We start from the raw sequence: 7665 nt of genomic DNA, 5'->3' as shown, positions 1-7665 counted from the left end.
AGAGAGAGAGGGAGACACAGAATCTGAAACGGTCTCCAGGCTCTAAGCTGTCAGCACAGAGCCCGACGCGGGGCTCGAACTCATGGACCGTGAGATCATGACCTGAGCCGAAGTCGGCTGCTTAACCGACTGAGCCACCCAGGCACCCCACTATGGGATGATCTTTATCATTATTTTGTTTAACCAGGAAGATCTCAAAATACGATTTTGCCAGCATGCCCCACAGCCTTGTTTTAATTCCTTCAGTAGACACATAGGGAGGACTCGCTGTGCCAAGGAGAGAGGAAACCAAGGTACGACTTGGTTCTTGTCTTCAAGGAGCTCATCTTCTGAAAGGGGAGAGGGAGGGACAAATCTGAAGTGTGACGGCAGAACAATGTGGTGAGGAGGTGGAGCCCGAACACACGTGGGCTAGCAGCTGGAACCAAGAGTGTCTGGAAGGTGACAGGTTGTCCTTCACTGAGTATCTGAGCAGTAGGGGCTGTATAAACTGCCTTCGCACAAGCTATTTCACTTGCTAGGCCACCACTTCTATTGTCCAAGTGACTTAGTGGGGCAACAAACAGGCAGACAGAGTACAGCTAGGGAGCGCCCAGCCCTGCGAATACTGGCCTTTGACGATAACTTACGCATTCCAGGTCTGGGTCACTAACGGTAATTAAAACCAAATCTGGCAGGTGTCGAACTTTTGCTCTTCCCGTATATTCATCCATCGGGCAGGTAATTCATGTCTACCACGTGGCAGGCACTGTGCTAGAGACTGGAGACAGAGCAATGAATAGGCCACCTGGGTCCCCAAGCGGATTTTATGAAGCTCACTGCCTCTTCCTCCCCTTCACTCGACAGAAATTGTCACCACCCCCTTTTGCATCATGGGTAGCTTTATTTTCTCGGTTCCTGCCGACAAGATTGTGCCTAATGCCCCAAGGGCGTACAGGCCTCAAAGATAAATCAAAAGATCTCTGGTTTATACGGGTGAAAAAAAAATCATGAGAATATTTGGCGTTGTCATGCCGGGTCCTGTAAAGACACTGTCCATTGAAGACACCCATTTTGGAGTTTGCTGCCTTAACACCGAATGCACAGGAGACCTCAGTCAACCCAGCAGTGCCCCCAGAATGGACTTTTCTTACCAGCGTTTGTGACAAGCACGCTTTCTTTCTTCTCCGGGTCATAAGAAGCTAACATCAGAAGGAAGGCTTGGGTCACCTACGGGAAGGAATAGCGGAATAGCTACTCGTTCGTGTGTGTGTGTGTGTGTGTGTGTGTTTCGTTGGAACATTCAGGTTTCCCAGGACTAGCTCGTTAATGGTTGCACGAACCAAACGCCAATCAGGGGCAAACCATTTGTTTTCCGTGAATACTTCCACTTGTGACCTAGAGCCTTCCCTCAAATCCCATCTATTTAGGGGGAATTTGGGGACAATGGATTAATGGCATTAATATTTCCCTCTTCACCCCCTGGAGAGCTGGCATTTTTCAGGAGAAGGTGACATCAGCGTGGAACTCACTCTACTTAAGCTTTCAGAAACATGTCTCCTTATTTAAAGATTAGATTATCCTTCTGCTATTGTTTTCCATTAGATTGTGTTTCCTTTCTCCTTTTTGGGGAAGGCCAGCTCACTATTTTGAAAAGGTGATGGACCATGTCAGGATTTAGAAAGTGAAAGGAAAGAGATTGGTTTGGATTTTCTCACTCTCTTTGTGTGCTCTAAAGCTCAATAAACTTCCAATGGTGACTGCAGGTAGAGGGGTAGAGGGAAGCTTTTGTATCCTTAGAAAACCTAGGTTTCAGTTGGATTATAGAGGTAGTCAAGAGATAGGGGAAAAAAGTTCAAATAGCACTTTGACTACTTTCCATGTCAATGGGTATGTATCAGCCATATTCCATGGCTATAAGAATCAGCACGGTTAAGTATTGATAAAAAATTTTTAAAGGACACAATACAAGTTATCAAAAAATTGGATGAGTTTGTTGTAATGAAGACAGGACTGTATGTAGTTTATATTCAAGTTTATGGATTTTTCTGAATACTGAATAAATTGTCAAAATGGTACTAAAACTCTGTGTAAAAGAATCGGTCCAAACTGTTAATCTGCTTGATACATCTTTTTGTGATTTTTTAAAAAGACTCTAAGCAAAAATTTTAAGCTCATTCCAGCACAGCTATATAGATTCACGGGGATTCGACGATAGTCATTTATTGTGTGGATCTAATGTCACCTTTCTTTAGAGCGATTTACAAAATACCACAGCATATGGCATATCTAAAGCAAGCGGTAAAACCGAGATGTGCAATTCTCATTGCGGATTCATATAAAGGAGGGGATTTCTTTCATCTGTGCTTCAAATCTGAAACTCGGCAACAGTCCTTGGTCAGTATCCACCAGCATGGATGCCTCCCCAGATGCTTCACCCAGTAAATACACGCTTACAAGAGCAGACGGACATGCCTGTGGCCACGTGAGGGTTAAAATGTTAATTTATTAAAATTTTCCAATCTTAACCACCTGCCCCTTGGGAGAAGGGGATGTTCCTGAGGGATGAGGATCAGGGAGTCAACAAACTGGAATTCACAGCCAGCCGTGGCACGCACTCACCTTCTTTCCAGTTATTTTGCACTCTTCACTTCTGAGTACGAGCCTAGCCTAGCGATCTCTTTCTGCTACCAGAGGGTTGTGCCTATCAGAAATGCCTGCGAAAAAAAATAAAGTTATGTGCATTAGGGATTAAAGACTGTACATCACCCGAAGTTAAGGAATGATTGAATGAGGCATGACACTATCACTTTTTTGTTGTGACTGCTCTCTAATTCGGAGAAGTAAATGCTGTGTAATAATCTATTATCAGATAGCCAATGCCGCCCATCACTCTTTCTCTTCACGTCTTTTTATTTGTGTCCACATATGAATAAAGGGAGGATAAATTAATTAGCTGTGCATAATTACCAAATTCTCCAAACACACGCAGGCTCTACCCAGTGGAAGCAGAAGTAGGCTATACATTGCACATCGTTGGTGTAGATGGGAGATAGCCACCATCTATTGTAAATCTATTCCCACAGCAGGATTAAGGGAATTCAAATTCAAATGATGCATCCATAATATGTCGTCTAATGTGAAGCATTGTAAATTTCCTCATTGCAAAAATGGAATAACACTTTCAATGCAGGGTATTTTTCAGAACTACCCTGACGACAAGATGCATTTCAACATCACAAGACGATAAATTCAGAGAATGTAGGTTTTATATGACTTAAAATTTTTGTGATTGGGTATCTTTGTTATTTGGCTAGAGGTATTAATTTAATTAAATGTACAAGAGGACTTTCTCCCAACACCCAGAGAAGACTATTTGCATTTTTAAAAATTATCACAGCTTGTTATATAATTACAGCCACTGGGGCTGGATGCCTGCAACAATGCCCCTGGTTTCCTTCTCTGTACTGCCTCTCTAACGATAATACAGTTTCCCTTCAAAGTTTTCCAGCGTTTTGCACTTATAACTCACATCTTCTCATAAGAAGCAAGTTTGTTGGCTCATTAATACGAAACTTACAGAGAAGGTTCACCACATATTGATCTAATTAAACATTTTTGAGTCAGGACAACAACAATAATGGGATTAATTATTGTAATTTGTGCAGCCGAAGTAGATACATAAATAGGTAATCTTTATTTTTCAATACTGCCAGTGGAAAATGATTTCAGACATTAGGACCTGGGAGAGCCGGGAGCTTCAGCTGCTGTGAGTGAGTGCCCCTCCCATGGTTCTGGCCAGCAGCCCCGACATCCTTGCACAAAGTAATCACAGATCACAGCATTTAATCACTGAAAACAAGCACTCCAGAGGACAGCAGTGTCAATATCCCACTCTCTCATTATCTGTTTGGATTGCACATCCACACTGTCAGATAAACAGAGTGGAAAATTAAGATTAAAAATATGGTAATTTCATTTCAGTCAGCAGGCACCACTCACTGCCCCTATTATGCTATTGATTACCTCTGAATTCAATTTTTCTTTCAATGCAAACTTTAATCTGTTTGCTACCCAGCAATTCAACTCCCCAAGGGCTATTTGAGAGTAAGTAACCATTTAATCTGATGCTAACTGAAAAATCACCGTCCTTAATGAATTGTGTAAATCATTCAGCTCTAAAGCACCTTTGACTTCTATTTCATTTTTTATTTTCTACTCAATATAGGAAAGGATCGGCGTGTGAATAATTACAAAGTAGCAAGTATTTTTACATAGAGCAAATATGATAAAAACCCTATTATAGTGGGGCATGTGTAATGAACAGTACTTTTTAATTTCAAAATAGCTATTCATTAAAAAAGAATGGAAGATTAAAAAGAGAGGCTCAAAGCTCAAGGTAAAAGTTGATAGACATTGTAATTACATGGTTAATTTCAAAGATTTATATGCTGTTATGATTTAAAAGGAATTTTTATGACCTGACATTTTCATTTGAGAAGATTTTTTATTTAAAATTAATCTTCGAGCTCCTATTCTTAATTATTTCTTGGCAAGCGATAAATGAGAATACAAAAAAAAATGCCCTATATCAAATTTTAAGCAGAATAAATGCATGCGAATTTTCGAACAGCAATAAAGTGGTTTTTACTTATTTGAATTGCTTTACATTGAAATCCTCGGTTGGCGGAATTTGTGGGAGAGAGCTGGAAATTACTGGCCCATTTAAGGGAGCAGCAATCTTGCTGCAGTGCAGCTTTTATGACATTTCAAAAATATCAAATTGGAGAGAGGGTTTTTGCTCGGGCGATTTGATTGTCTTTCAAGTTGGCGTCAAGAGTTTTCAACAGGTCTCTCCCCCTGCTGGTCCCAGGCCCCGAGGGCTCGGGGGGTGGGCGGCGGGGGTCGCGGATGGCTCGGCCTGGCTCTCGCACCCCGCGCGAGCAGCAGCAGGGGACCAGCAACCGGAGCCCCGCAGACGCCCGCGCCGGGTGGCCGCTCGGCCTGCGCTGAGGGCGCCCAGCCCGGTCTGCGCGGCCGAGGCTGGGGCGCCGGGCGGCCGAGCGCTCTGTCCTTCGGCGGCTCCCCGCAGGCGGATGACACTGCGCTTCCCCCAGGGCGGGCCCCACAAAGTGTAGGGCTGCGGGGACGACGCGGCGTGGCGCCTAATGGGCCAGGCGCGGCCGCGGAAGGTGGCGCCGGGGGCCGAGCCCCGGCCAAGTCTCCGCGGGCTCGCGGCCCGGGCGCCCTTCGCGCCCTCGGCCTCCCTGCAAGCAGTCGTAGCTGCACGCGGGGCCGATCCTGAAGTTTGGGGTTGAAAGCAGACGGTCATATCCTTTTCTTCTCTCCCTTTGGTCCCTCCACGCTGCACGGGGGCAAGGGGACTTTGCAGGCCCCGATCCCCCACCCTCACCTCCACCCTGGGTCCTCTGCTGGGTTTGGGCACGGTCCCTGGCTCCCCCTTCTGTCCTCCCCCAGCACCGCGGGGCCTCTCGCGGGGGTGGGGGTGGGGGTTCCCGAGCGCTTTGCGGTGGGGGGGGGGCTACAACGAGGGGGACCGCCGTCTGAAAGCAGAAGCGAGCTGGGAGCGGCTTTAAATCGTCGAGTCCTAAGAGGAGAGAGGTTGCCCCCTCCCCAGGAGAAAAGGGGGGACCCCGCGGAGCGCCCGAGCCAGGTCCCGGAACCCCCGGGCGCGCGGAAAGGGGGCGGCGCGGGGTGCGCGCGGCTCGCTCGGGTTCTAGCGCCAGGCGGGGGCTTTGCTCGCTTCGCCCGCGCGTCGCGTTCCACAGCCCCGTGGTCTCCGCACCGAGCTGGCGGCCGCCGCGGCCGCCGCGTGTGCCCGAGGGCGGCTCTGCACCCCGGCCTGGCCGCCCTGCCGCCCCGGCGCCCGGGAGCGCCCGCGCCGCGGCCCGCACACAGGCGTCGTCAAACCTCAGCTCTGCGGCTCTGCAGTCCCCGACCCGCAGCGTCACCCTAGAATTTCCTTCTCAGCATTTCACTTCCCCGGGGAGGAAGGGAGAGGGGGAGAAAAGAAAGGAAACTGAGAGCGCCTAAGCAGGGAAATCATCTCAGCCCCGTCTGAGATACCCTTTTGCTCCAACTCCGGGTAACTTAAGAAGAGTCTGCACAAAGCTTGGGGCTCGGGGAGGAGTCCCGGAGTGGAATGTACAAAAGTCAGTTGTGCCCGCCAAAAACTGAGGTGGAAATTCTATCCCGCACCCAGCCCTTGCTCACAGATTCTGAACTTGAGCTGACGAGTGTTACTTTAGGTCAGCCGGAGCTCTGAGCAGGCAACAGGGTAACCTGCTGGCTCCGTGCGTTTGGCCTCTTCAACCTTAAGTACCAGCCTCTTTAGCCCACAGCACGGTCAGGGCCCCACATGGAGACCCTTTCGTTTGCCCTGTGGATTTCCGCTGGCTCAGAGGTGTAACAGCTCTGTAGGCTTTAGTTTCTTTCTGTCTTTCTTTTTCTTTTCTTTCTTTCTTTCTTTCTTTCTTTCTTTCGTTCTTTCTTTCTTTCTTTTCCTTTCTTTCTTTCTTTCTCTTTTCTTTTCTTTTCTTTTTTAAAATCAAGATTAGCAAAGACTTATTTCATTCATTAGCTATTTACTGAGTATCAGACACCGTGCTAGGCAGAACCCCAGGCACGGTTCAGGCAGTTTCTGAAAGCATTTTATTTCGTTGAAATATGCAGTGACCGGCTGCATAACAATACTTAATGTGTTTTAAATACATGCATTTCTTCTCCAACTGGCTAGAATAACTTCCTTAGGGCTCATCTGAACTATACTGGCAAGGATGGTTTAAAGACAGTGAATTCTGCAACTTCTCAATTACCAGGTACTGGCCTTAAGATGAGCTATGACCCTTTAAATATATTTAAAATTGTTATCCTTAACTGATCACAATGCTGAGACTTCTGGCGGGGTTTTATGCAGACCATCTTTTGACTACACATTGATTCCTCTTTTGCAAGCCTGCATTTTAGGGAAAAGTTTCCTTCTATTTGCTTTTTTCCAAAACCCCAAAGGCCGTGGTATCATTGAGTCTATAAGGCAGCACCTTTGTCAATTTTAAATTATTGAATCCTATGCAAACCTCAAAGGGAAAAGAAAAGAAAAAGCGACACTTGTTCTGATCTTTGCTCTAAAAATGCCTGGGCCAATTGGTTTTTTCAGTTGTTGATTTTTCAAGGAACCCTTTCACGCACAGCCAGGAAGGTAGAATGTCAAGAGGCTGTAGCTTTGCATTTTCTCAATCTGAAAATGTGTGCAAAGCAGCGACACCTGTAAACTCAGACCTATGACAAAACATGTAAATGAAGTGATAAATACAAAACCCCTTTAAAATACTAACGGCCTGACCTGTGTCCTATGACGTGGCAAAAACTCAGGTTTACGTTCCTCCATCTTTCTGACGTCTAGTGAATTGTACTGAAATCTTCTCATACTGAAGACAGGCTATTAGCACTGAAAAACTGAAGAGTTCCTATTATCACTCTACAGGTTCTTGATTTTTTTGAATTTATGTTCTATTGTTTAAATGGTCATTTCTTGGGGCGCCTGGGTGGCTTGGTCGGTTAAGCGGCCGACTTCGGCTCAGGTCACGATCTCATGGTCCGCGAGTTCGAGCCCCGCGTCGGGCTCTGTGCTGACCGCTCAGAGCCTGGAGCCTGTTTCAGATTCTG

General features: G+C 46.5%; 1 long non-coding RNA gene across 1 annotated transcript; it reads right to left on the bottom strand.

Annotated features, from left to right (window-relative positions):
- Nucleotides 1–178: 178 nt before the first annotated feature.
- Nucleotides 179–3036, bottom strand: LOC131495795 (uncharacterized). Its single transcript, XR_009254136.1, has 3 exons — nt 2602–3036; nt 1134–1209; nt 179–760 (listed from the first exon to the last, which is right to left on the bottom strand). It is a non-coding gene; the product is annotated as an uncharacterized LOC131495795 (long non-coding RNA).
- Between the last annotated feature and the right edge of the window lie 4629 nt (nt 3037–7665).

Source organism: Neofelis nebulosa, chromosome 1, assembly GCF_028018385.1.
Source record: "Neofelis nebulosa isolate mNeoNeb1 chromosome 1, mNeoNeb1.pri, whole genome shotgun sequence".
In the NCBI taxonomy this organism is placed as follows: domain Eukaryota; kingdom Metazoa; phylum Chordata; class Mammalia; order Carnivora; family Felidae; genus Neofelis; species Neofelis nebulosa.
This window is presented reverse-complemented; position numbering and strand designations above follow the sequence as displayed.